We start from the raw sequence: 27942 nt of genomic DNA on the forward strand, positions 1-27942 counted from the left end.
GTCTTGTAAGATTTCAAAAATCAAAGGTGGTGTCTCTTAGTGAAATGCACTCAGCTAAAATGTCCTCAGAGATCAGCAATTTGACTTACAGATCTTTTCCACCAGAGCGTCAGAGACAGTAGTACAAAGGGCAAGACAGATTTCTGTCATAGGCAGAGCCCTGGTTTGACTCATAGCACTGCTGATGGTCTTCTGAACCCCACAGGGAGTGATCCAGGAGAAAGCCATGAGAATATCTAGCTGTGCCCCAGGATCCTCAAACAACAGCAACAACAACAACAACAACAACAACAAAACCACCAGATCCTCTTAACTAAAAGAAAAGAGTTTTTGGAAGTACAAAAACTTCAAAAAGATTTTTTTAAATATCAGACCATTACCTTTGTATTTCCAATTGGGATATATTAATATGCAGAACATCAACCAGAACCAAATAGCTCAACATGAGATGAATGGGTCCTGCCCACAGAGCCTCAGATCCTACCTGCCTCAACCAAATCCATTTCAGACAAGCACCTTTGATCTGTCTGGAGAGGGGAGGTATGATTGTTAGAGTGCTTTGGGGCTGGAGTCAGGATTCAATCCAGAAGGTAACTCCTAAGTTTTTGTTTTCCAAGCCCCAGATGGGCTTAAGACTGGGCAGGAAGGAGTTCAGTAAACAGGAGTCAGTAGTGGGCACCATGACCCAGACAGGAGGAGCCATTGTGAGCACTGCATCTGGGTTCATGGCCCTGTGTCCCAGCAGCTGGATCCTGGTCCCTCTCTTCATTTTGTAGATTGATTCTCTCATAAAGGGTTAGCTAGGTGTAGCAGTGGTTAACAGTACACCTGGAGAAGAGGTGCCCCAAATGAGTCAATGTTGGTGCCCTGGAAGGATGAGTCCTGGCTGGCTGGGTGTCTTGGGGTTCCATTAGGCCTCAGCTTCCTGGCATTGACATTTGCTATTGTCTCCTAAGAGATCTTTACTGTCAGTTCATTCAGGCTGAGTCCCTAGGCCACCATGGTTTCATGGCCAATACTTGGAGCAGTGGCTTGGTTTAAATGCCCATGTGCAGAATGGAGAGGACTTTTCTGGGTGCTGATGCAAGTGAGGTCGTGGACCAGGAGGTCCTCAGCATTCTGCTCATCCAGGTGGTAGTCCTGGTTGATGCTTCTGATAAGGTCCGAGAGTTTATTGGTCTTCTCCAGGAACATGGTGTTTGATGTGCACTTGGCCAGCTCGTCAATCTGGTGCATGCTGAACAGCTATTAGTTTATGAAGATGAGCACATTAAACTTTTTTTTTTTTTTTTGCACATTGAACTCTTGGCTCAACACAAACCCACTGCCAATGTCAAGCAGGGCTAGGTTCCGCTTGTGGAAGGAATAGTACTCCTCCAAGCCTTGGGGGCTGCTGTTGCCTGTGTGCTAGGCAGTCTGTGCCATAAGGTGGTGGCTCAGTTAGGGGCTCCTTGTAGCAGGAGTCCACATCTGGGGATGGGGAGGTAGCATTGAAGTAGAGGTAGACCAGGATGGCTTTGAGTTTGGAGTCAGGGTAGCTGAAGCTGCTTCCCATGGTTGTCTTGAGATGATAACAATTCTGCCATCTTGGTGGGGTCTCCATCAGGGCTGGGAACATTCCATTGTACTCTTAAGCCCAGCTGGTCTTAGTGGCCCCTTTGGTGAAATCCCTGGGTGATAAGCAAGGGCTGCTGCCCTGCATTCAGACTCCACAGCTCTGGAGGCAATCTCACTGCTCAACACCAGTCCCACAACCAGAGACAACAGAGCAGACAGCAGGCAAGTATGGGGTGGAGGGAAGCTCTGATGCTTGCTCTGTGTAATGCAAAATAGAAGTGAGGGTTTCTGGACTGTGGTGGCCAAGGTCTTTGTTGAATAAAGTTTCCCTGTTGAGGAACGACCTACCCCAAGAAATTTGTGAATGTGATTTTTATCTAGTGGAATAAAACAAAAAGGTTTCAGAGACAACTCTAAAATTATTGTGTTTTTGGTTTGTTTGTTTTTGGACAATATCCGGTGGTGGTGCTCAAGAGTTACTCTTTTCTCTGCACTCAGAAATTACTCCTGGTAGGCTTGGAGACCATATGGGGTTCTGGGGATCAAACCTGAATCAAACACTAAATCAGTGTGCAAGGCAAATGCCCTACCAGCTATGCTATTGCTCCTCAATTTTTTTTGTATTTGGGCCACACCTGACAGTGCTTAGGTCTTATTCCTGGCTTGACTTGGGGGGCATATGTGGTACTGGGGACCAAACCTAGAACAGATTGTCCAAGGCAAGTGTCCTACCCACTTGTAGTATAGTTCTGGTTTGACCCTCAATACTTTTTGCTTTGTTTTTGGGGTCACACCCAGTGATGCTCAAGGGTAACTCCTGGCTCTGTGCTCAGAAATCCATCTTGGCTTGGGGGACCATATGGGATGCCGGAGATAGAACCAAGGTCCATCCTAGATCGGCCATGTGCAAAGCAAACACACTACCGCTGTGCTATCACTCGGCCTCGACCCTCAATAATTTTGAAAAGACATACTTGAAGTGATAATTCAGCGTAAAATGAAAAGGACATGGCAGAGCCTGGACAAAAGGTCAGGTACCAACAAGTAGGAAACAGGTTAAGAAAATGGGCAGCGGGCTCCCTGTGTGTGACACCAGGCGGGGAAAATCCGCGAAAGTACACCGGCCCAGTGGGGCTCAGCTGTGAAAGACTGTGAGTGTGACCTGTCTATGTCTGTCTACTGTCCTCTTGCGTGAAACTCTTGCGAGTGGGGCAAAAAGAGCCTCCAGAAACCTCGCTCGCCCAGACGCCATTTTCAGGGAGGGACTTCAGAGCATAAAAACCGGCTAACCTTTGCAAAAGCTGGCTCCCTGTGTGTGACACCAGGCGGGGAAAATCCGCGAAAGTACACCGGCCCAGTGGGGCTCAGCTGTGAAAGACTGTGAGTGTGACCTGTCTATGTCTGTCTACTGTCCTCTTGCGTGAAACTCTTGCGAGTGGGGCAAAAAGAGGCTCAGAGGAGCACGGCCGCTCCGCTTCGCTACGCGGCCGTGCACTCTTTCTAAGGAAAGAACACCATTGCAACAAGAAGGAAAAATCACACTAAGAACGGCGCTATATCACAGAAGCAAACATTTCTCTCTGGACTGTCTTCTCTGTTGCATGCTCGGGCCTAAGATTTGACCCAGTGTGAGGCTTCATCCACGGAGGACTCCCCTCCCTTAGAGGCAAGTCAGCCCATCCAGAAAGGGAGGAGCCAGAGGAGTGTGCTGCCTACATCATATAGACAATGAATACCACTACAACACGTAGAAAAACCCACAATACAAGTGTGACAATGGGGAAACAACGCAGGCCAGCATCAGACATAGAGAATGAAGATGACAATTCTGAGGACCAGATAATGACTGAACAACTAATCAACCTCTCAGATAAGGACTTTAGACTAGCAATATGGAAGGTGCTCAACAGACTCCAAGAAACCATGGATCGAGTTGAACAGAACACTAATAAGAACCAAGAAAATATGAAGGCAGAAATGACAAAACTCCAAACTGAAATAACATGTCAACTAACAGGACTGAAAAAGTCAGTAAACGAAGTGAATGACAAAATGGATAAGCTCTGGGACAGGGTATCAGAAGCTGAGAATAGACTTGGTGCTGTGGAAGATGAGATACATAACAATTTCATACAGCAGGAGAGATTGGACAAAAAACTTAAAGCAAATGAGCAGACAATGGAAAAATTAGTCAAAGAATGGGAACAGACGAAAATAGAAGTCTATGATAAGATCAACAGAAACAACTTAAGAATCATTGGAGTCCCAGAGACCCAGGAAGAAAATTTCCAGGAAGAATCAATGGTCAAGAACATCATTAAAGAGAAACTTCCAGAGCTAAAGAATATATGTGATCAAATCCTGCATGCCCGAAGAGTACCAACCAAGAGACCCCAGAAAAACCACCCCAAGACACATCCTAGTCACAATGACAAATCCCACAGATAGAGACAGAATTCTGAAAACAGCAAGATCAAAAGGGGAAATCATGTTCAAGCAAGCTTCCCTGAGATTTACAGCAGACCTGTCACCAGAAACGCTCAATGCCAGAAAGCAGTAGTGGGATATTGTGACAAGACTGAATGAAATGAATGCTTCACCCAGAATACTATACCCAGCAAAACTCACTTTCCGGTTTGATGGAAGAATACATGGTTTCACAGACAAAAAACAGCTCAGAAACTTCACAGACACAAAACCAGTCTTAAGAGAAAAACTGAAAGACCTAATCTAAGACAAGACTACCCAAAAGACACACCAAATTTTGAAATAAAGATGGCGTTAAATCCCAGGACAATTCTTTCTCTCAACGTCAATGGACTAAATGCACCAGTTAAGAGACACAGAGTGGCTAAATGGATCAAAAAACTCAATCCAACCTTCTGCTGCCTACAAGAAACGCACCTGAATAGTCAGAACAAACATAGACTCAAAATAAAAGGCTGGAGAAAAGTTATCCAAGCAAACAACACCCATAAAAAAGCTGGAGTGGCCATACTAATATCAGATAATGCAAACTTTATACTCAGGAAGGTTGTAAGGGACAAAGACGGACATTTTATATTAATCAAGGGGTACGTAGAGCAGGAAGAATTCACTCTCCTAAACATATATGCACCGAATGAGGGGCCAGCAAAATATTTAATACAACTGTTGACAAATCTGAAAATAATATCAACAACAACACAATAATTGTGGGGGACCTTAACACGGCTTTGTCAACACTGGACAGGTCAACCAGACTGAAACCCAACAAGAATATACTAGACCTGAGGAGAGAAATGGAAGAAAGAGGCCTAGTGGATATATATAGGACACTCCATCCCCAGAAACCTGGATACACATTCTTCTCCAATGTACATGGGACATTCTCCAGGATAGACTACATGCTGGCACATAAAACATACCTCCATAAGATCAAGAGGATAGAAATTTTGCAGACTACCTTCGCTGACCACAAGGCTCTGAAATTATTTGTGAACTCCAAAGGGACTCAGAAGAAACACTTTAACACCTGGAAGTTAAACAGCCTCATGCTCAATAACCAGTGGGTCCGAGATGAAATCAAGGAGGAAATCAAAAGGTTCCTGGAAACAAATGACAATAAAGACACAAACTCTCAGAACTTATGGGACACAGCAAAAGCAGTACTGAGAGGAAAATTTATAGCTTTGCAAGCACACATCAGGAAGGAAGAAGGAGCTTACCTGAGTAGCTTAATGACACAGCTAATAGAACTAGAAAATGCTCAACAAAAGGACCCAAGAATAGAAAGACAGAAGGAAATAACAAAGCTGAGAGCAGAAATCAACGAAGTGGAAACTCAAAAAACAATCCGAAAGATCAACGAAAGCAGAAGTTGGTTCTTTGAAAAAATAAACAAGATTGATAGACCACTGGCAAACCTAACAAAGAAAGAGAGAGAGAGAAACTTGATAACTCGTATCAGGAATGAAAAAGGAGAGATCACTACTGATATGACAGAGATTCAAAGGGTAATCAGAAACTACTTTGAAAAAACTCTACGCCACTAAAAATGAGAACCTGGAAGAAATGGATAAATTCTTGGACTCTTATAATCTTCCACGGTTGAAGGAAGAGGATGTAGCATATCTAAACACCCCCATCACCATTGATGAAATTAAAACAGTAATCAAATGTCTGCCGAAAAACAAAAGCCCAGGTCCAGATGGATTCACTAATGAATTCTATCAAACTTTCCAAGAGGAACTACTGCCAATCTTGGCAAGACTCTTTCATGAAATTGAACAAACAGAAACACTTCCAAATAGCTTTTATGAAGCCAACATCACCTTGATACCTAAACCAGACAGAGACGCTACCAAAAAAGAAAATTACAGACCAATATCACTGATGAATGCAGATGCAAAGATCCTCAACAAAATCCTGGCAAATAGGATTCAATGCCTCGTTAAGAAGATCATCCACTACGATCAAGTAGGTTTCATCCCAGGAATGCAAGGATGGTTTAACATCCGTAAATCTATCAACATAATACACAACATCAATAACAAGAAAAATAAAAACCACATGATCATATCAATAGATGCAGAGAAAGCATTTGATAAGGTCCAACACCCATTCTTGATCAAAACTCTCAGCAAGATGGGAATGGAGGGAACATTTCTCAATATAGTGAAGGCCATCTACCACAAGCCAGTGGCAAATATTATCCTCAATGGAGAAAAACTGAAAGCCTTCCCTCTAAATTCTGGCACAAGACAAGGCTGTCCTCTCTCACCACTCCTATTCAACATAGCACTGGAAGTACTTGCTATAGCGATTAGGCAAGAAAAGGATATCAAGGGAATCCAGATAGGAAAGGAAGAAGTCAAGCTCTCACTGTTTGCAGATGACATGATACTCTACTTAGAAAACCCTAAAGACTCTATCAAAAAGCTTCTAGAAACAATAGACTCATATAGCAAGGTGGCAGGCTACAAAATTAACACACAAAAATCAATGGCCTTTCTATATACCAATAGTAATAAGGATGAAATGGACATTAAGAAAACAACCCCATTCACAATAGTACCACACAAACTCAAATATCTTGGAATCAACTTGACTAAATATGTGAAGGACCTATACAAAGAAAACTATAAAACTCTGCTCCAAGAAATAAGAGAGGACACACGGAAATGGAAACACATACCCTGCTCATGGATTGGCAGGATTAACATCATCAAAATGTCAATACTCCCCAAGGCATTATACAGATTTAATGCCATCCCTCTAAAGATACCCATGACATTCTTCAAAGAAGTGGATCAGACACTTTTGAAATTCATTTGGAACAATAAACACCCTCGAATAGCTAAAGCAATCATTGGGAAAAAGAATATGGGAGGAATTACTTTTCCCAACTTTAAAACTGTACTACAAAGCAACAATTATCAAAACAGCATGGTATTGGAATAAGGATAGGTCCTCAGATCAGTGGAATAGGCTTGAATACTCAGAAAATGTTCCCCAGAGATACAACCATCTAATTTTTGATAAAGGAGCAGGAAATCCTAAATGGAGCAGGGAAAGCCTCTTCAACAAGTGGTGTTGGCACAATTGGATAGCCACTTGCAAAAAATTAAACTTAGACCCCCAGCTAACATCATGTACAAAGGTAAAATCCAAATGGATTAAAGACCTCGATATCAGCCCCCAAAACCATAAGATATATAGAACAGCACATAGGCAAAACACTACAGGACATTACAGGCATCTTCAAGGAGGAAACTGCACTCTCCAAGCAAGTGAAAGCAGAGATTAACAGATGGGAATATATTAAGCTGAGAAGCTTCTGCACCTCAAAGGAAATAGTGCCCAGGATACAAGAGCCACCCACTGAGTGGGAGAAACTATTCACCCAATACCCATCAGATAAGGGGCTAATCTCCAAAATATACAAGGCACTGACAGAACTTTACAAGAAAAAAAAATCTAACCCCATCAAAAAATGGGGAGAAGAAATGAACAGACACTTTGACAAAGAAGAAATACGCATGGCCAAAAGACACATGAAAAAATGTTCCACATCACTAATCATCAGGGAGATGCAAATCAAAACAACGATGAGATACCACCTCACACCCCCCGAGAATGGCACACATCACAAAGAATGAGAATAAACAGTGTTGGCGGGGATGTGGAGAGAGAAGGAACTCTTATCCACTGCTGGTGGGAATGCTGTCTAGTTCAACCTTTATGGAAAGCGATATGGAGATTCCTCCAAAAAATGGAAATCGAGCTCCCATACGATCCAGCTATACCACTCCTAGGAATATACCCTAGGAACACAAAAATACAATACAAAAACCCCTTCCTTACACCTATATTCATTGCAGCTCTATTTACCATAGCAAGACTCTGGAAACAACCAAGATGCCCTTCAACAGACGAATGGCTAAAGAAACTGTGGTACATATACACAATGGAATATTATGCAGCTGTCAGGAGAGATGAAGTCATGAAATTTTCCTATACATGGATGTACATGGAATCTATTATGCTGAGTGAAATAAGTCAGAGAGAGAGAGAAAAACGCAGAATGGTCTCACTCATCTATGGGTTTTAAGAAAAATGAAAGACACCCTTGTAATAATAATTTTCAGACACAAAAGAGAAAAGAGCTGGAAGTTCCAGCTCACCTCAGGAAGCTCACCACAAAGAGTGATGAGTTTAGTTAGAGAAATAACTACATTTTGAACTGTCCTAATATTGAGAATGTATGAGGGAAATGTAGAGCCTGTTTAGGGTACAGGCGGGGGTTGGGTGGGGAGGAGGGAGATTTTGGGACTTGGGTGATGGGAATGTTGCACTGGTGATGGGTGGTGTTCCTTTTATGACTGAAACCCAAACACAATCATGTATGTAATCAAGGTGTTTAAATAAAAAAAAAATTAAAAAAAAAAAAAAGAAAAAAAAAAAGAAAATGGGCAGCAGAGACTTATTACTTTCCACTTGAAAATAGGAAGATGATGCAGACACTAAAATGAGGAATCCAAAAAGGGCAGTTAAGAGATATGAAAAAAATTCTTCTTAGACTTCAACACAAGACTTAGTTATGGAACTTCCAACATATGCTTGGAAGATTTCAGAAATGCTACCCCTACCTCACTCCTATTTTCCCTGTGTGAGCAGCAGTGTTTATAATGGCTAGTTATCTTTTGCTTGTCCCACCATTTATATTGAATGTGCAGGGACAGATAACTTATTGCTTTATTTGAACATGCCTATCAATTGAGAGAACCCATATTCTGGAAGCAATATGTCAGGGACTATACCCAAGAATTCCCATCTGTACCAAGACTCATTTAGATGGTGAGCATCTGGACTGGAAGCTGATGCTGGGGTGGAGGAAGTGAGTCTTTTAGGGTTGGTGGGAGGAGTTGGTGTATGTTGCAAGAAGGAGAGATTCACAACTGGGATTCACAGAGATTCACAGCTGGACTCTTCATAGGCAGCCTCTAAAACTGATCCTTGGCTTTGGGCTGTCTCACAATTATGAATTCCCTCTCCTTCACACACATTGTAGGATGGGTTTATATGATCAATAGCTGTAGATATGGTAATTCACTCTCAAGATAAGTTTCTTAAAGACTACAGCTCCATTTTGGGCATGTTCTCACTCTTGCTTTCTTGGAGCATTCCCAGGATGGAAAATCAGCTGCCATATGTTCATGATTAGTAAAAGAGAAAAGGACAAAAAAGACACGGGACATTCTAAAGGATGCACTGAAGCAGGGCTTTTCAGGGATGTGAATTTATGGTGATGCCACTCCAAGGACTGATTTTCATATGGATGATACCCAAATACTCATCGCGTAGATCTTTTGTTTGTTCATGATATTATTATACATTTGAGGACCATTTTTTTGTGGTAATCAAACTTACTGAGAGTGTGAAATCAGTAACTGTAAAGCCAGATTGCATACTAGAAATGATAACACATCAGTTTACATAAGAGTTGGTTTCTTACAGCATCAATGGAAAAATGAAAGCAACTATCAGCCACTTCATTCTTTCTTTTACAGCAAACTTGCTTCGGCCAATCAGTTATGTAGAAGATACTTGTGGAAAAGATACAGTGGAGGACATTCAAGTAGCTCAATGAGGAAACCCCATATAAGAAGGAGCTCTGAGTTATAAGGTTTACGTTAATCTTTCTTCTCATAGCCAGTCAGAGCAGATAAAAATGGGGCCTAATGGATGAGATAGTGAGGTAGAGCACTTGCCTACCCTAACTTTGGTCCTCGCCACCCCCTCTTCACCCCTCCTGACTGCTAGGAGTGATACATGAGCACAAAGTAAGGGGTCCAGCTAATCCCAAGTATAGTCAGTTGTGGTCCCCAAACAAACAAAAAACAACTAAAAAGACTTGAGCTGACAGCTTAATTGCAGCTCTTTGGGAGATGTGCATAGAAAGCAATTCACAACGCATGCCTGACAGACTGTCCTCTGAAAGATTTGCTGATAAGATTGGCTCCTTGGCTGGCATCTGGAAAGTGGAGACTGACGAGAGGATTCATCTCTCTGATGATGGGAGGATGGTTGTGCCTAAATTGTGCACAATTATGGCTAGCACTGATTTCTGTTTGGGAGCCTGGATTATTGGTATGACTAGCAGAGAGTGTCTGCGTGAGCAGCCCTCAGTGAAATCCTCAGGCACTGAGTCTCTAATGAGCTTCCCTGCTTGAGAGTTCACATGTGTTGTCAGATTAACAGGGCTGGAGGAATTCAGCTCATCTCATGTGACTCCAGGGAGAAAGAACTCCTGGAAGCTCAGGCCTATTTCTTACTCAGGCACATTTTTCCTTTGCTGATTTTTTTCTTTCCATTCTTTTGCTATATACAACAGCGTCATGAAGCATATTATATCAAGTGCAAAGAATCCTTCTAGTGATCACAAAACACCGGGGGCTTTTGGGGATCCCCCTACTTAGAGGGCTTTGTTGTCACAACCACCTGCTTTTTACACATTCTGAGAAGCATGTCTTGCCATCTTGAGCATCTCTTTCTCTTTTTCTCTCTTTACTTCCCAAATAAACTGGTTTTACTCTCCACCCCAAAACAAAACAGAACAATAACAACAGCAACAACAACAAACAAAAGAAAAACTCCAGGAATGTTTGTATAATAATTATTTGTTATTTCAAGCCACTGAGTATTTTCTCCTCCGGTAAATTAGTTAAATAGTGCAGGAAGCAAGTTATTAGAACACTTTTCTCGGATTTGCCTTTGTGTGTGAACATACGTGTTAAAGAAATATTTGTAGATTGGTGGCCTAGTGATATGACAGTAATAGTGCATTTGACCTGCACGAAGATGACCTGGGATGAACTCAGTTCGATCCCCGGTCATCACCCACATGGTCTCCGAAGGTCTGCCAGGTAGATGTTCTGAGTGCAGAGCCAGGAGTAACCCCTGAGCATCACAGAGTGTGAACCGGAAACAACAACAACAACAACAACAACAAAAATATTTTGTAAAGTGGATAGAGATACTTCTGCCTTTGAATAATTTTATAGTCCTCTGTTTTCTTTACTAGGAAAATCTAAATCCTGGCCTGCTTTTTGAAGCAAGTTTGCCCTCTTCTTTGTTTTTAAAGTACCAAGTCCAATGGCAATAACCTGTCTCATGGCACTGAGATGCCATCATCTTATTTTGGATAACATCTATATGTATAGGATGTACATGGCATATGGTTTTGCTTCTCTTTCTCACTTTTTTAGGTTCCTAATTCTCTCTCTCTCTCTTTCACTTATGCTTTGGTGATGACATTTGTTCTTACCAATGGAATAAAACTTTCTTCCTGCTGAAAAATTAATTACCAGTGTTTCAGGGCCTTATAATATATTAATATTTATCTATTGAGTCTTGCTTCTTACTCTATTACACGATTGCCTTGACAGAAATTCTGACAAATGAGCCTTTCTTCTATTTTACATGGTCTCTTCCTCTGCACACTAGCTTGAAATAGACTTATATAGAAAGATAATAACTCTAACTAAGCTACCTTTAATATGGAAAAATTTCCAAAATATTTGAGAAGTAGACTTCTTAGGGTAATTTGCAAATTTCTTTAAAATTAATTTAATCTAAAAAGTAATTTAGGCAAAAGTAAAGAGCATACACAAGTTATATTATAAATCATAATTTTATATAAAATTATGTCATTTTTCATTGAGCTTTTTACGTTAAAAAATGTCATGAACATTTGTTTTGACTAAATATATTTTCAATATATTCTAGTGGCTTTATTATAGAAAGATAGAAAAATAATATATTTTGAGGGGGGAGAGAGAAAGTACAGAGTTTAAAGTACATGCTTTGTCTGTAGCCAACCTTGATTCAGTTCTCAGTATAATCAAGATCAACCCCCAATTACAGAGCTGGAAATAGTCTCTGAATATAGCCAGGTCTGGCCTAAACACACCCATCCCTAATAATATATTGAGAGACGTAACTCATGTACATTGGGATTTTTAGACTCTTCCAGTTTTAGTTTTGTTTGTTTGGATCTTCCCAGCATTGTTCAAGGAAACTTGGGGTCTTATTAGTACAACTTAGCCTAGATATGTTGACGTGATGTTTCAGATGGTTCAGCTATTTAATGTGCTTGGATCCAGCATGTAGTGCTGCTTATTGGTGGTATTTTGGGGACCCAGGCTTTACCTTGAATACTGTAAACTCAGTGATCCTTGGGAGACCATGCTGGGAATTGAACTTTGAGCCTTATGCACAGAAGACATATGCTCCAACCTTTGAGCCATTTTGAGTCATCTCCTCAGCCATTAAAAAAATTTTTTTTTGGCCCTTCTGTTTTTGTTCTTTCAGCTGTTACATTAAAAATGCAATTGACCATGTTTTATAGAGTCATGCTGTTTACTTAGTGGTAACTCCTGAAATATGCTTTTTCCTTTAGGGGTAAAGGTTTTGCTTCCATCTTTTTATTTGTTTGTCTGTCTTGGAATTACTTTTGTTTAAAGATAAAGATATCAGATCAGAGTTTGAATGGTAGTTTCAGCCATGTATAGTTGTGTCTTTGGTCAAGTGGTAAAATTGTGTTGTGCTTGCCATCATATGACTTGGGAGTAAAAATAATGCTTACATTGCTGGCTTGTGGTGAGGGTTAACTGAGTTAGTAAGAGGAAATACTTAATAGCACTTGGCATAGAGCAAGCAAAGAATACATCTAAGTAATTTTTTTTCTAGCATATGACCCTCTCAAGTAAGTTAAGTCAGTCATCAAATTACTCATGTAAAATAAATCAGGGTGGTAGTGTTCTGAAAGGAAAATTACATGTTGTTGTCTCCATTTTATCAGTTCCACTATCCAGAAACTATAAACTTAGCAGTCTTAATATATGGTAATTGATAGGGGTGGTGTGTAATCTTGCATCTTTTAAAGGTAAGTAGGAATCCATTTTTATTTGGTTGTAGTTTTGGGAGGGGTCTTCTCAATATATGATCAGAAGTCCCAGAAACTATTACTATGATAATGAACCTGACTGTGTGGGTCTGAAGATTTATTAGTTGTACTTGGGGGACTATGCCTTGCCAGAGATTAAACTAGGGGCCTAAGGACACCAAGCACACTCTGCAACTGTTTGAATCCTCTTTTTGGCCTAGTAGGAAAGTTTCTGCAGGCAGATTAATATACTAACACATGAGGGAAGTGTTAAAAGCATGGAAGAATATTGTCATTTGTTTGTGTACAATGTAGTTAACTTTCACACTTGGAGAAGGTAGGGATGTGACTATTTCAGTTTACCACTTACATATCAGTCCAGTAGTAGGCCATAGTAGGCACTCAATAAAGACTCATGACACAAATAAATATTCAAGAACCTGCCTCTGCTTTGAATATTTAGCAAATATGTTAGGAACATAGTGAAGGCTTTGTATGTGGAATAGACAGTTGACAATGGCATTCTTGTCTCCAGAGTGGGTTTTTCAGGTTTTCCTTCTAGCTGTTGCTTGTTTTGAAATTTTAGGGCAGGCAAATTCAAAAATGATGCAGGTGGACCTTGCTCTGGGTGAGTGCCTCACTCTATGCTGGTCAGGTTTGTTGTTGTTGTTTATATTTCTGCTGCTTCCTCGTGTGTATTCTGTCTTTATTGCAGCTGCTGGAGCTGATCTCACTGTGAAAATAGTGCTTCCTTTCTGACAGCCTGTGGCTTTCAGTGTTTGGTTAACAAGTTTACCATCTTCTGAACAAAATGCCTAAGTAAATCCCCATTTGATGATGCCAAGGGTCTGTAATAATTTTACTTACACCTTTTATACTGCCATGGGCTTTGAGTTGAGCAGCATGCTCCTTGCAAGACTGTAGTGTTTATTTATTTAATGTATTTTGGTTACTCCTGGCTCTGTGATTACAAATCACTCTTAGCAGATCCAGGGCATGATATGGGATGCTGGGGATCAACCTTGATCTGTCCTGGGTCAGCTGTGTGCAAGGCAAATGCCCTACAGCTTTGCTATCACTCCGGCCCCTAGGCTGTAGTGTTTAGAGTGCTGTTACTAGTGTCCATGTCTACTTCTAGCATGTTTCTATTAGGGAAGTTGGTCCCCTTTAGAGTAACATTGAGTAACATGGGGAGTCAAGATAGGAATAATTTTAGTTGCTGTTGTGGAATTTTTAAAACTTCGGACTTATAGTACGAATGGACTTTATTTTTTTTTTCAAAGTTGTGACCTTGGGATAGATGTAATTTTTTTGATGATTTTATTGATGTTGTTATTACCCCCAAATATTTCCGGAATCCTTTTAAACTTGCATTCAGAGTCTATGGCACATTCTTGTGACTATTTTCAAGTCTGACAAATTTATTCTTTGTAGGAGGCTTTGGTTTCTTTGGGAAAAAAGGAGTCAATGGCATTGAGTGTAACAACCAAGGTGGTGATAGGGCCAGGAAAAACTGGTTGTAGCCCAGACAAATGGGATTTTAGACAGCTCACAATTATGTCCCAAGACACAGGGTTTTCTGTATGTAATTTCTTCTACAAAGAATTTTTCAAATGCTAAAATATTGTAAGCCTACACAACACTATGGAATACCCAGAAGGACATGTTTCAGACTCTGATATTAAATATATGCTAAGATTTTACTGCATTTGTTGGTACATGTTTATTTATTTTTCTCTCCTCCTCTGCTCTATTTTAAAAGAAAGTATTTTAAGCATATTTCAAAAATGCTGCCCTGCCCCTTGACCTTCTCCCTCCCTCTATGATCACAATTTGCTAAGTTGCTATGCTCCTATTTCTGGAATATTTATGCCTTTTTGTAGGGAGTGTTTTATTTATTTAAAAAAATTTTTTTTTGGTTTTTGGGCCACACCCAGTGAGGCTCAGGGGTTACTCCGTATGCACTCAGAAATCGCTCCTGGCTTGGGAACTATATGGGATGCTGGGAGATCGAACCACAGTTTGTCCTAGGTCAACTATGTGCAAGGCAAATGCCCTACCTCTATGCCACTGCTCCGGCCCCATGTAGGGAGTGTTTTAAAATGTACACCATTTATATCAAGATCTTTGTATCTTTTGGACATTGTTTTTCAGATTTACCTATATTAATTTTTTTCTTTTTTGAAATTTGGACGACACCCAGCTGTGATCAGGGCTTACATTTAGCTCTACACTAAAGGATTACTCCTTTAGTAGTGCTCAGGGACCACAGATAGTGCCAAGGATCAAACTCAGGACAGTTATATGCAAGGCAAGAGCTTTACCTGCTGTGTATCTCTCTGGCCAGAAGTTTTAAAATATCAGTTTAAAAACTGAGGTAGATTGGGCTTATAATGCTATTTAAGTTCCAGAAGTATAGCTTCATACCATGACAAACATACATCCCACACCAAATCCACCATCAAAAATCTTGTACTACCCATTATCCAGTTGACTCCCTCTACTCATTTCTTTCATCCCTTCTTCCTTTCCCACGTTGATTTGTTTTTATTGATAGATAATATTTTAGTATCTGAGTGTAATGAACAATGAATATATTTCAGTTAATTCATCCATTCATCTAAGACGGAATCAAGCTGGCTTTACCCTTTTGGGACGATGAACAGTGCTACAGACAATATCAATCTGCATATCTGCTTTACAATGTATGCTCGAGATTGTCAAAAACAAATTCCTGAGGAGGAATTGCTAGGTTCTAGAATATGCACATCTTCAATGTAGTGATTATTTCAAATTGTTCTCTAAAGCAGTAGTAATTGTGTTTCCATTAGCAGTTACTGTTTCCCCATCTCCTCTGGTTTATCCGATTTTTAATTTGTGCCTATCCCTATTGGCATTGTTTTCTGTCTCATCCTTTTAATTTGTTTGCTTTGCTCACTAATGTGATTGAGCGTCTCTACATTTCCTCTTCCATGAATTAACCATTTAAATACTTTCTCCATGTTTCTACTGCTATGCCTTTTTAAAAGGAATCTTCATAGCAATTACTTAAATTCTAGGGCTGGAGAGATAGTGCGGTAGATAAAGCACTTGCTTGCAAGGAGTCGACTGGAGTTTGATCCCTGCTACTACCATTGTTCTCCAAGCACCACTGGGAGTGATCCCTGAGCACAGAACCTGAGTACTACCAGGTGGTTCAAGATTTAAAAAAAAAATCTCTATGTAGTTTGGCTTATGTTTTCACTTTTAATATTGTCTTTTCATTCTACTTTATTTTATTTTTGGTTTTTGGGCCACACCCAGTGACGCACAGGGGTTACTCCTGGCTCTGAGCTCAGAAATCGCTCCTGGCTTGGGGAACCATATGGGACGCAGGGAGGATCGAACTGCAGTCCCTCCTAGGTCCCTCCTAGGCTAGCGCATATAAGGCAGACAGACGCCTGACCGCTAGTGCACCACCACTCCGGCCCCTATCTCTAGAATTTTTTGTTTGTTTGGCTATACCCAGCAGTTACTCCTAGTGCTGCACTCAGGAATTCCTCCTGGTGGACTCGGGACCATATAGAATGCTGGGAAATGAACCCAGGTTGGTTGCATGCAAGGCGAATGGCCTAACTGCTGTATTATGGATCTGATCCTAGAATTGTTAATTTTAATATGATGTAGTTGTCAACATCCCTTCTGTAGTATGGGATTTCTTGTGTCTTATTTATTAAATCTTACAGAACCCAATGTCAAAAATATCCTATATATTCTTTTATTTTTTAATATGTATTTTTATATTCATATAGATTTTGAGTATAACATGGACTTGAAATATTCATTTATATTTTTCATATAGATTATTACCTAGTTGTCTTAATCAATATACTAGATCTTTTCACCACATTATTTCCATGTCCCTGTGGATATGCATAATGGCTTTCTGTTCTATGTGGATAGGAAGTTTGTCTACATTTGTTTGAATTACTCTGGGTTTGGAAGTTTGGGTTAGGTTTGAACTTAACCAAATATAGGTTAGGCACATTGATTTTTCTCATGTTTTCTAAAATTTTTGCATATGTTTTCTAAATTGTGAGCATGTCCTTTCATAATATTTTTCTTATCTGCAAACAAGGATAGGCCTGTTTACTTAATATGTCTTTCAAGAGAACTTCATCATTTATTTGCCAAGTTTTTTTGTGAATTATATTTTTTCTATCCAGGTACTTCATAGACTGTATTGTAGTTGTGAACAGCATCTTTTTACCATCTCTTCCTATAGTAACTGAGGTACCTTGTCCATTTGTTTTTGTAGATCTTGCAGAATTCTCATTAATTTTCATGCTTTATCTGTAGAAATGTTGGCATTTCTTATGCAGACAGAGATATAAACTTTGATAATGACAGGTCTTTCTTTTACAAGTTGTCTGACTAAAGGAAAAACTGTTTCTATACTGAACACTTCTGACACCCTATGTGTGGGTTTTCCCCACATTTCAAATCTCTAGTTTTCTGTGGTTGCCACATGGGTGCCTACAACCTAATTCAAATCTGGCAAAGATCTCACAGGATAAAGTCTCAGTCTCACAAGATCCCCAGTTTCCACTAACCTTTTACATGTCAGCCCATTCCAAGTCTGGGCTTCCCATATGTCTAACTGTTATGATTCCTGACTCCTCTTTGGATTTGACAACTTGCTGAGAAGAATCACAGTTCTCAGGAAAGCTCTTTTCTTTGACCAGATGAGCATGAGGATAATAACAGACACAGTCAAGTGAGGGAAATGCATAGGGCAAGGTATGAGGAGAAGAAGTGATTGATCTCACAGACTTAACGTTCTCTAGGCATTCCACTCTCCTAGCATCTTTATGTATTCACCTCCCAGAAGTTCTTCAAAAACAATCATGTACCTTTTTCTTAATAGAGGTCACACTCAATGGCAGTGCTCCAGGGGACACAGGGGCACTTCTGGTGGTGCTGCCCTCATGGCTTCATGGCTCAGGGGCCACTAAGGTCACATCCAGCAGTTGAGGTGGCAGGTATCAGGACAACACTCATTGTTTTCTAGGAGCTGACTCAACTTTGCATGTGTTAGGTATGAGCTTTACTAGTTGAATAACTGTCCCTATTCCATCATTTTATGTTTTCATGATGGTTATATAAGAGGATTGATTAAATTAGTGAACCAATGGTGATTGAAGTCTATCTCGAGATCCTCTTCTTTTCTCTCTCAGAATGGATCCCACCGTTCAAGAGTAGTTACTCACCAGCATAATCTCAGGTATGGTTGAGAGGGATTTAATGTAAATAATGTAAAATGGTGGGTTGTATGTTCCACAATCCTCAAAGAAGGAGAGAGATCCCCATGCTCAAGTCTGCTCAAGAGACATAGGTTCGGCCCCGGAGAGATAGCACAGAGGCGTTTGCCTTGCAAGCAGCCAATCCAGGACCAAAGGTGGTTGGTTCAAATCCTGGTGTCCCTTATGGTCTCTCGTGCCTGCCAGGAGGTATTTCTGAGCAGACAGCCAGGAGTAACCCCTGAGCAGTGCCAGGTGTGGCCCAAAAACCAAAAAAAAAAAAGAGACATAGATTCAGCAGAAATTTCAAAGCAGAAAATAATCCACACATAGTTGGGAAGGAATAACAGGCCAGAAACTCACATCGCAAGCTGTTCACCCACAGCCAGTTGCTCCACCATGTGGACTCATGAGCCAAGATGGCAACTTTCCCTCCAGGCTTCCAAAGCAGCCTTTATTGGGAAGAACAAGTCCTACCCCCAAGGGAAGGGGGAAAAGCCAGATGAGGAGGCAAGGGGGAAACATCTTTTTAACATGTAAACCAAAGGAATCAATCATGAGACATCTAATTAGAAGGCAATATGAGGACCAATCTACCAACAAATGACATTAAGACTTGACGCTCTTCTGTTTCTTAGGAAATCCTAAGGTTGTTATAAGTTCTGGGATAAGAAAAAGTGATGAATGCCAATTAATACCTATTTTTTTTATTTTATCAGAGTCTTGTAGTGAATTTCAATTATTTTTCTTGTTGATACACTTATTTGGAGACTGCCTGTGTTTGTAAATAAAGGTTTATTGAAGCACAATCTCACCCCTTTTGCATTATAATGGAAGAGTCACAGCAGAGTATGTTTAGTTTGTCCAGTAAAAACTTGACAAAAACTGGGGCCCTTTATAGAAAGTTTGCCTACCTCCTCAATGCAGTGTTGAATGTAAAGAATGATGGAATTTTTTCTTGTCATTTTTCTGACCTGAATGTGAACCTGTACCTCTGTTCACTGGAATAATACTGCCTGCAGTCTGCTTGGCATATTCCCTTGATTTGATTAAGAAAAAAAACTTATTCTTAGATTTTTAAGGAATGTGTTATTATTTGCTGTGTTTTGTTATTTAAAAAATTATTATGTTCAGTTTTCTATAATATCTTTTGGCATCTGAGATTTGTTTATCTCTGCTTTTAAACCTACTTGAATCAGGAAGGGTGAGAGGGAATTTACTGGTGGCAGTAATGTGCATGAATAACCTTATCTATGGAAAAAAAACTGAATTATGAACAACTTTGTGACCATAGTGCTTAAATAAAAAATATTTTTTAAACCTACTGAATAATTTTGTCTATTAGGTCATTTTAGTGTCTTCCTATATCTATCATTTATAATATACTTTAATAACTTGTGAGCTTATGGGCCTGATTTTTCTAGTATTTCTGGTAATTATCTGAAGTAATGCTGTGAAGATTTTGCTCTTATTTTCTCTATGGCTATCACTAGTCTAGGAGAAACTTTGATGTTAATTTATCAGGTTGAACATTTCTGAACTGTGCAGGTATTTAACTATGTACTGTGAAGGTTCCAGAGGTCTTTAATTTTGCCAGGAGGGGCTCAAGAGATAGCACAGCAGTAGATAGGGAGTTTGCCTTTCATGCAGCCAACCCCTGACGGACCATGGTTTGATCCTCGGCATCTCATATGGTTCCTTGAGTCTGCCAAGAGGGATTTTTAAATGCAGAGCCAGGAGTAACTCCTGACTGCCACTGGGTGTGACTCAAAAACCCAATCCCCTCCCTCCCCCCAAAGTGCCAGAAGTTTCTTGTTCCATTCGGAGGCCAAACAGAAATTAATGAGACTCAAATTTATGGAGAAATGTTTTCCAATCTCTTTTCCCTTTGGAGAGCCTCATTTGAAGCAGCAACTTCCTCTCTGAGGGAGACCCACTGGCTTTGCCTCCTCTCCTCAATCCTTATTTCTCCTCGATAAGCCCTTTTCCTATTTCTTGCTACCCTTCCAGCCACCCCCTCCATCCCCATTACCTCCATGAGTAGTTGCTTGTTTCATTCATTTCCTTACTTCTTGCTTTTAGTTTTAACCTTGTTTCTGGTAATTTCCTCTTATTTATTGCAGTGTCAGCTATGCACTTTAAAATATACCATATCTCATTTTTTCCAGGTGTTTATAGTAGGAGTGTATGAATGCATGGGTCATCCCAGGTCACCGTCTGGTTGGCAATGTCAGCATTTAAAAATGAAAGCAAATCCCAATCAAATAGAAAACAGATCCACCAAATTGGATCTAACTATGTGTTAGCAAGCTCCTTCAATATTATCACATGTAGTTCTTCCAAAGACCTGGTAACTCCTTTCAAATGGGCAGATATGAAACTAGCCCAGCACTTCTCAGAGGCATAAACAGATATGACAGCAGAACAACTTATCCTTATTTACTCCTCTCAAATGGTCTTCAACAAAACACACCAAGTATTAAAGTTGCCCTTTCTCAAAGATCAATATTATCTTTCATATACTACTATCAACAGTTATAGTATATTGGCTATTTTAGAATCAAACCATTATTAATCTTGTTAATGAAAATTGCCATTTTTTGTGTAAATAATTGGAAGAAAAATATGAAAATTAAGATATTTTCAGTAAACTTCAATGCATGAAGTATGAGTGAAATCATTTGATATGACTGTCACTAATTTGTGGTGCATTGATTGTATCTGAGAAATATTGTATCCTGAATGAACAATCATAATAAGGACAAACTCAGGTCTTTGGATATAAAATAATTTATCAGCAGTGGGAGGAGAAGAAAAGGAGGGAGTGGACTAGGGTTGATCCAGGGGTGGTGGTGAAGGATCTTGGGAACTTTGATGGTGATGAAGGTGAAGTAATTTTGTTCATAAAAACCATACAAACTTAGACTATTATAGCTTTCTTATTTAATGGCAATAAAAACTATTGAAATAATTTGGAGCCAGAGTGATAGTACAGCAGGTAGGGCATTTGCCTTTCACGTGGCCAACAGGGTTAGATCCCTGGGATTCCCTATAGTCCCAGAACCTGCCAGGAGTGATTTCTGAGTGTAGAGCCAGGGGTAACTTCTGAGCACTGCCAGGTATAACCCCAAAACAAAACAATAACAATAACAAAACAAAACAACAAAAAAAGCCAAAAATACTATTGAGATAAGAAATCATTGTAAATGTAACTTTTAATAATGATGTCTTTATTTTCCCATTTCTGAGTCAGAACAAGATAGAACTCTGGGGAATTTATCAACACCCTCTTTTTCTATATTGAAAGGTTTTAGACATATATACCATCCTCCTGGGTATACTAAAATTACTATTTGGGCATGCTATGATGTGTGTGATTTCTAGAAAGTCACAAAGAAGTAGGCTTTTATTTTCCCCTCTTGGTTTATTAACTCATACTTTGAACTCAAGGTCTATAAATATAGTAAGTGGTCATTATATTTTGTGGTTAGGAATTGTATATAACAAAAATTTTAGTCTGTTATTGGCTGAAAATGGACTCCAGAGTACTTCCTATAGTTTACCCTCGCTCAGGATGCAATTTAGCAGCATCTTAATTTGAATTGAAAGATAGCCTAGGGACTTTTTTTGCTTAGTGCTTATAAGAACATTCTGGAACACCCTGTGTAATCCGATACTACCCAAGAGGAGGTGCTTAGGCAGAGACCAATCTGGAAGAGTTTGCAGAATGGTAGAACTTCTAGTCTACTACTTAGATAGAAGTGTAGCATCATGAAGTGGTGGTGATGACTCTGTCGAGAATTTTCTCAATGCATACTAGAGGCATATTTGCATGAGGAGCAGATCTTGCAGTCCCCATATATTTGGAGCAGTCAATTATGAATCTGATAATTAGCTTGATGTTTGGTCTCTGAGCTAAGTGAGCTCTTGTAAACTCTGCCAGAATCTGAATTTCCAAATGATCTGACAGGAGGAAAGGAAAGATTGGGCCAAAGAGAACATTGCAAGTCCATTTCTTGTAACCATAAATTTGTTTAGTCCAAGAGCTACCTTTTTATGTTGCCAGAAAACACTCATTCTTTTCCTTTCATAACTGTTACCCTGGCCCAGGATGAAATGTTTTTTTTACCCCTTTTGTGTATTCAATGTTTGAACTTAGACAACCTCTAAGTTCTAAGTGTCCACAACAGCTTCTAAGTTCAAGGAAAGATCCTTCCTGGTAACCCAGTCCTCAAGGAGACCCAAATTTTTCTATTTTTATTTCTAGCTACACTGATAATTCTTTTTTTTTATATATAATAAGTGTAACTTTTCTAAGAATCATCACTTACCACCTGCTCTTATCCTCTTAGAAGTTTGGAGGGCATGGTGTAGAGATAATAACCAAAAAGTAAAATATTTATTCAAAGTATATTATAAACCTGGCTCTTTCTTTTAAAGTATATATATATATATATATATATATATATATATATATATATATATATATATATATATATATATATATATATTGGGAGGTAATGTTCAGGGCTTATTCCTGGATCTATATTCAGCCATCAGTTCTGGCAGGGTTTAGAGAACCATATGAAGTGTTGGGGATTAAATCAGGTGTGCCAATCAGATAATCAAAGTAGTGTAAGGCAAGCACATTCCTCACTGTACTATAGCCCAATCATGGTACTTTTGAATGCATTTTAGTAATGCCCAATATTTTTGAGCATCTACTACGTGACAGGCACTGTGGATGTGGAGCAACCAAAAACAAAGGTCACACCTCTTGGAGTCTAGATTTTTATAGACAGGTAAGACAGAAGTAAAACCTGTCCAAAACAAGCACCTGTGTACAGGTGAATGCATAGGAGTTATATAGAGGAGGAATGACATACACTAGAGAAAGGGGCTCTTTGGAGAAAGCCTCTTTAGAGAAAAAGAGGAGATTGAGGAAGGGAAGAATGTCCAAGGAACTAAAAGAACAAGTTCAGGAGCAGGAGTGGTGGCACAGTGGTAGGGTATTTGCCTTGCACACAGCTGACCCAGGAAGGACTGCAGTTCAATTCCCCTGCATCCCATATGGTCCCTCAAGCCAGGAGCGATTTCTGAACGTATAGCCAGGAGTAACCTCTGAGCATTGCCAGGTGTGGCCCCAAAACAAACAAACAAACAAACAAACAAAAAAATAAGAACAAAATAAGAACAGGAGGGGAAGGGGTGTTTGAACGGGGACCTGGCAGAGACAAAACAAAGTTGGTCATGCAGAGATTTGGGGAAGGCAAGGCCCAGGCCACGGGCAGTGGAGGGACTGAGCCAGGTGGTGTGAGCAGCACTATGTGTTCCCTGGGGATCTAGTCTCTCCTCTCCACCGAGGGGGGGGGGGTGTTACTCAGCTACAGGGAGCTGCCTCCACCCACAGAGGAAAGTGCGGGCAGTGTCTCACAGACACAGTTAACTTCAGATCTCCTCCTGTTTCTGTGACTTGTGACTCAGAGCATGTACAGTACAGAATTCTGTCCTCCACTCCCTCCCTGCTCACTGCTGCTGGCACCCTTATTGACCTGAGCACAAGTTTTAGCCCTAAACCCCACTTCTCTTTCTCTCTCTTTCTTTCTTCTTTCTTTCTTTTCTTTCTTCTTTCTTTCTTTCTTTCTTTTCTTTATTTCTCTTTCTTTCTTTCTTTGTGATTTTCTTTCTTTCTTTCTTTTTTCTTTCTTTCTTTCTTTCTTTCTTCTTTCTTCTTTCTTTCTTTCTTCTTTCTTTCTTTCTTCTTTCTTTTTCTCTTCTTTCTTTCTTTCTTTTCTTTCTTTCTTTCTTTCTTTCTTCTTTCTTTCTTTCTTTCTTTCTTTCTTCTTTCTTTCTTTTTCTTCTTCTTTCTTCTTTCTTTCTTTCTTTCTTTCTTTCTTTCTTTTCTTTCTTTCTTTCTTTCTTTTTCTTTCTTTCTTTCTTTCTTTCTTCTTCTTTCTTTCTTTTCTCTTTTCTCTCTCTTTCTTTTTCTTTCTTTCTTTCTTTCTTTCTTTCTTTTTCTTTCTTTCTTTCTTTCTTTTCTTTCTTTCTTCTTTCTTTCTTCTCTTCTTTCTTTTCTTTTCTTTCTCTTCTTTCTTTCTTTCTTTCTTTTCTTTCTTTCTTTCTTTCTCTTTCTTTCTTTTCTTTCTTTCTTCTTCTTTCTTTCTTTCTTTCTTTCTTCTTTCTTTCTTCTTTCTTTCTTTCTTTCTTTCTTTCTTTTCTTTCTTCTCTTTCTCTCTCTCTTCTATCTTTCTTTCTTTCTTTTTTCTTCTTTCTTTCTTTCTTTCTTTCTTCTTTCTTTCTTTCTTTCTTCTTTCTTTCTTTCTCTTTCTCTTTCTTCTTTCTTTCTCTCTCTCTTTCTCTCTTTCTTCTCTTTCTCTTTCTTTCTTTCTTTTCTTTCTTTCTTTCTTTCTTTCTTTCTTCTTTTCTTTCTTTCTTTCTTCTTCTTTCTCTTTCTTTCTTTCTTTTTTCTTTCTTTCTTTCTTCTCTTTCTTTCTTTCTCTTCTTTCTTTCTTTCTTTTTTTCTTTTTCTTTCTTCTTCTTTCTTTCTTTCTTTCTTTCTTTCTTTCTTTCTTTCTTTCTTCCTTTCTTATTTCTTATCTGACTCCCCAGAGTTCTTCCGTGTTTCATCTTTTGAAGTATCTGAGCTCACTCACCTTCCTTACCATTGCTTTTATGTTCAGCCAAGCACTTGGTCATTGAGTTCCAGAAACACAGCAACAACCTATGTGAGCTTTTTCCTCTAACTGGTCTGTTACCAACAAGCTGGTGCCAGGGGCCCTCTGGTAGTGTGCTTATTTTTTGGGCTGGAAATTCTCAAGATCCTCTCACTGATGCTGCCATTATTTTTATTCCCACTTGGAAGCTGAGAACAGAGATTCTCTCTTGTTCATTCCTTCACCCAGTAAGGGTTCTGGTAGGATCTGAACCCATATTGGCTCATATCTCCAGGCATAAACTCAAGCTGCCTTTTCCTTTCTCTTTCAGGATCAGAGTCCTTCTAGCCTCTCTTATTCCTTTGCTCAGAATTCTCTCCTGAGCCCTAACATCTGTGTGTGTGTGTGTGTGTGTGTGGTGGGAATCCAAATGATTTATAATTGGATTCAAAGATTTCTACCAGGGCGCTGCCTCTCCTTTCTTCCAGCTTTCAGTCTGTATTCCTTCTTGTGACAATCTCTGTTGGACTATGTCAAAGTATTTCATAAATCTGGGCAATTTTACCTATGCTCACAAAGCAAGAACATTCTTTTTGCTGCCTCTAGATAAATGAAAAAAATTTTTTTTTGCAACTTTCTCTTTGTCTTCCCTCCTCAGAACTTAGAAGAAATTTCTAAGGTAGGGAAAGTAAAACAGAAAGACTGAAAGCTTGTTGTTGAGAGTAACAACCTTTCTCTGGGAGAAGTCACAAGGCTATATTCTTTCATCTTTGCTGGGCTGAAAAAGCCTTGGGTACTGTTGTACTGCTAAGGACCTTACATAGCATTGATTAGCAGAGACCATGTCACAGAGACTACCTTTACCTACAGTTTTTACTGATTATTATACTTAAAGCACTGCCCTTGGTGACCAGATAGTACAGGGATACAGGTTTGATCCCCAGCACTCCATATAGTCTCCAAATCTGTCAGGGTTTCTATCTATCATTTTCTGTGCATGAAATATGTTTACTGACTTTTTCAACTGTGTGTGCCTGCTAGTTCCCCTCATAAATAAGCATGAGGTTTCTGAAAAACTACTAAATAGTATAATATATTATTTTAACTCTACCAGGCCTTAACTAGCCTGTGCCAGTTAGTCTTAGGTAAGTTTTTATTTCCTTCAATATATTCTCTCTTCCATTCAGTTGTTTCTGGAGTTTGGGGATGACAGGGTGTTCATGGACTGCCTTCTTGGCATCTAGATGTCCCTTGGGGCATGTGCACTCACTTATCATTTTATTAATTTCCATAGTACTTTTCCATGTACTGATAAAAACGTAAGTTTAACAAGAGTACACGTTTTCTAAGTAGTGATCTTGGGGGTGATGTCTACTTATTCCATCAAAATATCTGTGAGCTTAAAAAACTTTTGAGTTTCCTTTTTTAAATTGCCTTTTAGCTATCCAAGAAAGTCCATTTCCTTCTTTAATAGCAGGGGCTCATTTTGGGGTTCATGATGACATGAACCATATTCTATCACCCATCTGAGTCATCCATTTAATAGTTGGCTATTTCCCTAAATCACATCTGTTCTCAGGGGATAAAAATTAGGTATTCAGTAGAATGTGCCACAGGAAATTCTGAAATAAAACTTCAGAGGACAATTAAAAAAAAAACCCATTGGGCAAAGAAACTGGATAAATCTGGGGCTGAAATGTTCCTCCTAATAAAAAAAAATAACTCATTGCTCCTCTCTGATTTTTAGAAGCAAATATGGTGGGTGGGGAAGAGAAGAGAATGAAAGGAGAAACAGTCAGTCAGTTGGAGTTTTGGGGAAGCAATAAAAACTCAAAAATGACCCCTTTTCACTTTACCCACTGGACTCATCTTTATTGGCTATTCAAGTGGAGCAAAGGAATAACCTTTTAGAACTCAAGCAAAATGGGCATTTGTCTTATATCTTGAGGAAACAAAGTGAAATGGAAAAAAAAAATGAAAGAAAATGAACAACATTCCCTCTGGAACCCAATTCTTCCTAAGGGAAGGATTGGACAGGAATGTTCATTTTGAAAATGATACAAGGGACCTGGCCTGGTACATTTGGAAAGATAGATGAAAGAGGCTGTAGGGATGCAGTGGAAAAAGCACTCAGGCAGAGGGATGCTATTTATTTGCAAATGAGGGAAGGAAGGCATTTCACAACTGGAGAGCAGGGGGTAGGTGTGATCCATTCAACTGTTATATTGACAATGAATTCATGAAACCCACCACTAATTTTTTTTCTTTTTCCACCAGCACATAGCTTTGGTCTGGCATATTGTAGAGACTCAATAAATATTTCCTAAGTGTTAAAAAAAAAAAAAAAATGGTTGCAAGACCCTGAAAAAGCCAATTCTGTGCTGTCATTTCTGGTAGTGGCCACCAGGTGGTGCCTTCCTAGGAAATTGAAATTCTGTAAACAGATAATCTTGACTCTCGGAAAGCTGAGAAGTCTTGGGTCTTGGAGCATATGGCCACCAGCCACTCACCTCCCTTTTTCATTAGTGATGTTCTATGTGCACAAGAACTCAGGACAGCAGTACCCCTTACTGTCTTCACCTGAGTTAATTTCAGAATTCTTCCGAAGTTTTTTTCCACGTATGGCTTAACTTTGGGGATTGAAGTCCGTTCCACTTCAGCCAGTTCTACGCTGTGCCAATTGGGTTCCTGTCGTTCCTGATTATCCCCCAAGAAAACAAGGATTCCCATGGCTTCCATATTTTCTCTGGAATTCTTCCCCGAAGTCATTTGGAACGTCTTCCCTAGCTCTGACAGTCTGTGAGTTGCAGTGTGGGATACCCCCTGCCTATTTTAAGCTGCTGCCTTATAAGTCCCTGATCTGTGCCTGGGGTTTTTATGCTGCAATTCTCAGCACAGTCCCACAGGATGGGCCTAAATGAGAAAACCAGCTCTGCAGGCTCAGGCGGCTTTTCCAGAGAAGAGTGAGGAATGGGAAGAGAAAGGATTCAAACCCAGGGCCATGTGTCTACAGGCTTTGCTGTAG

At 39.6% G+C, this 27942-nt stretch overlaps 1 protein-coding gene, 1 non-coding gene and 1 pseudogene across 5 annotated transcripts in view; 2 read left to right on the forward strand and 1 right to left on the reverse strand.

Annotated features, from left to right (window-relative positions):
* Positions 1 to 27942, forward strand: part of RGS6 (regulator of G protein signaling 6) — a 592928-nt gene that overhangs the window by 86001 nt on the left and 478985 nt on the right. The window lies entirely within an intron of this gene.
* LOC126003893 (keratinocyte differentiation factor 1-like) lies at positions 817 to 27686 on the reverse strand (annotated as a pseudogene).
* LOC126005303 (small nucleolar RNA SNORA27) lies at positions 26755 to 26874 on the forward strand. Its single transcript, XR_007494444.1, has one exon. It is a non-coding gene; the product is annotated as a small nucleolar RNA SNORA27 (small nucleolar RNA).

Source organism: Suncus etruscus, chromosome 3 (genome assembly GCF_024139225.1).
Source record: "Suncus etruscus isolate mSunEtr1 chromosome 3, mSunEtr1.pri.cur, whole genome shotgun sequence".
Classification (NCBI taxonomy): Eukaryota; Metazoa; Chordata; class Mammalia; order Eulipotyphla; family Soricidae; genus Suncus; species Suncus etruscus.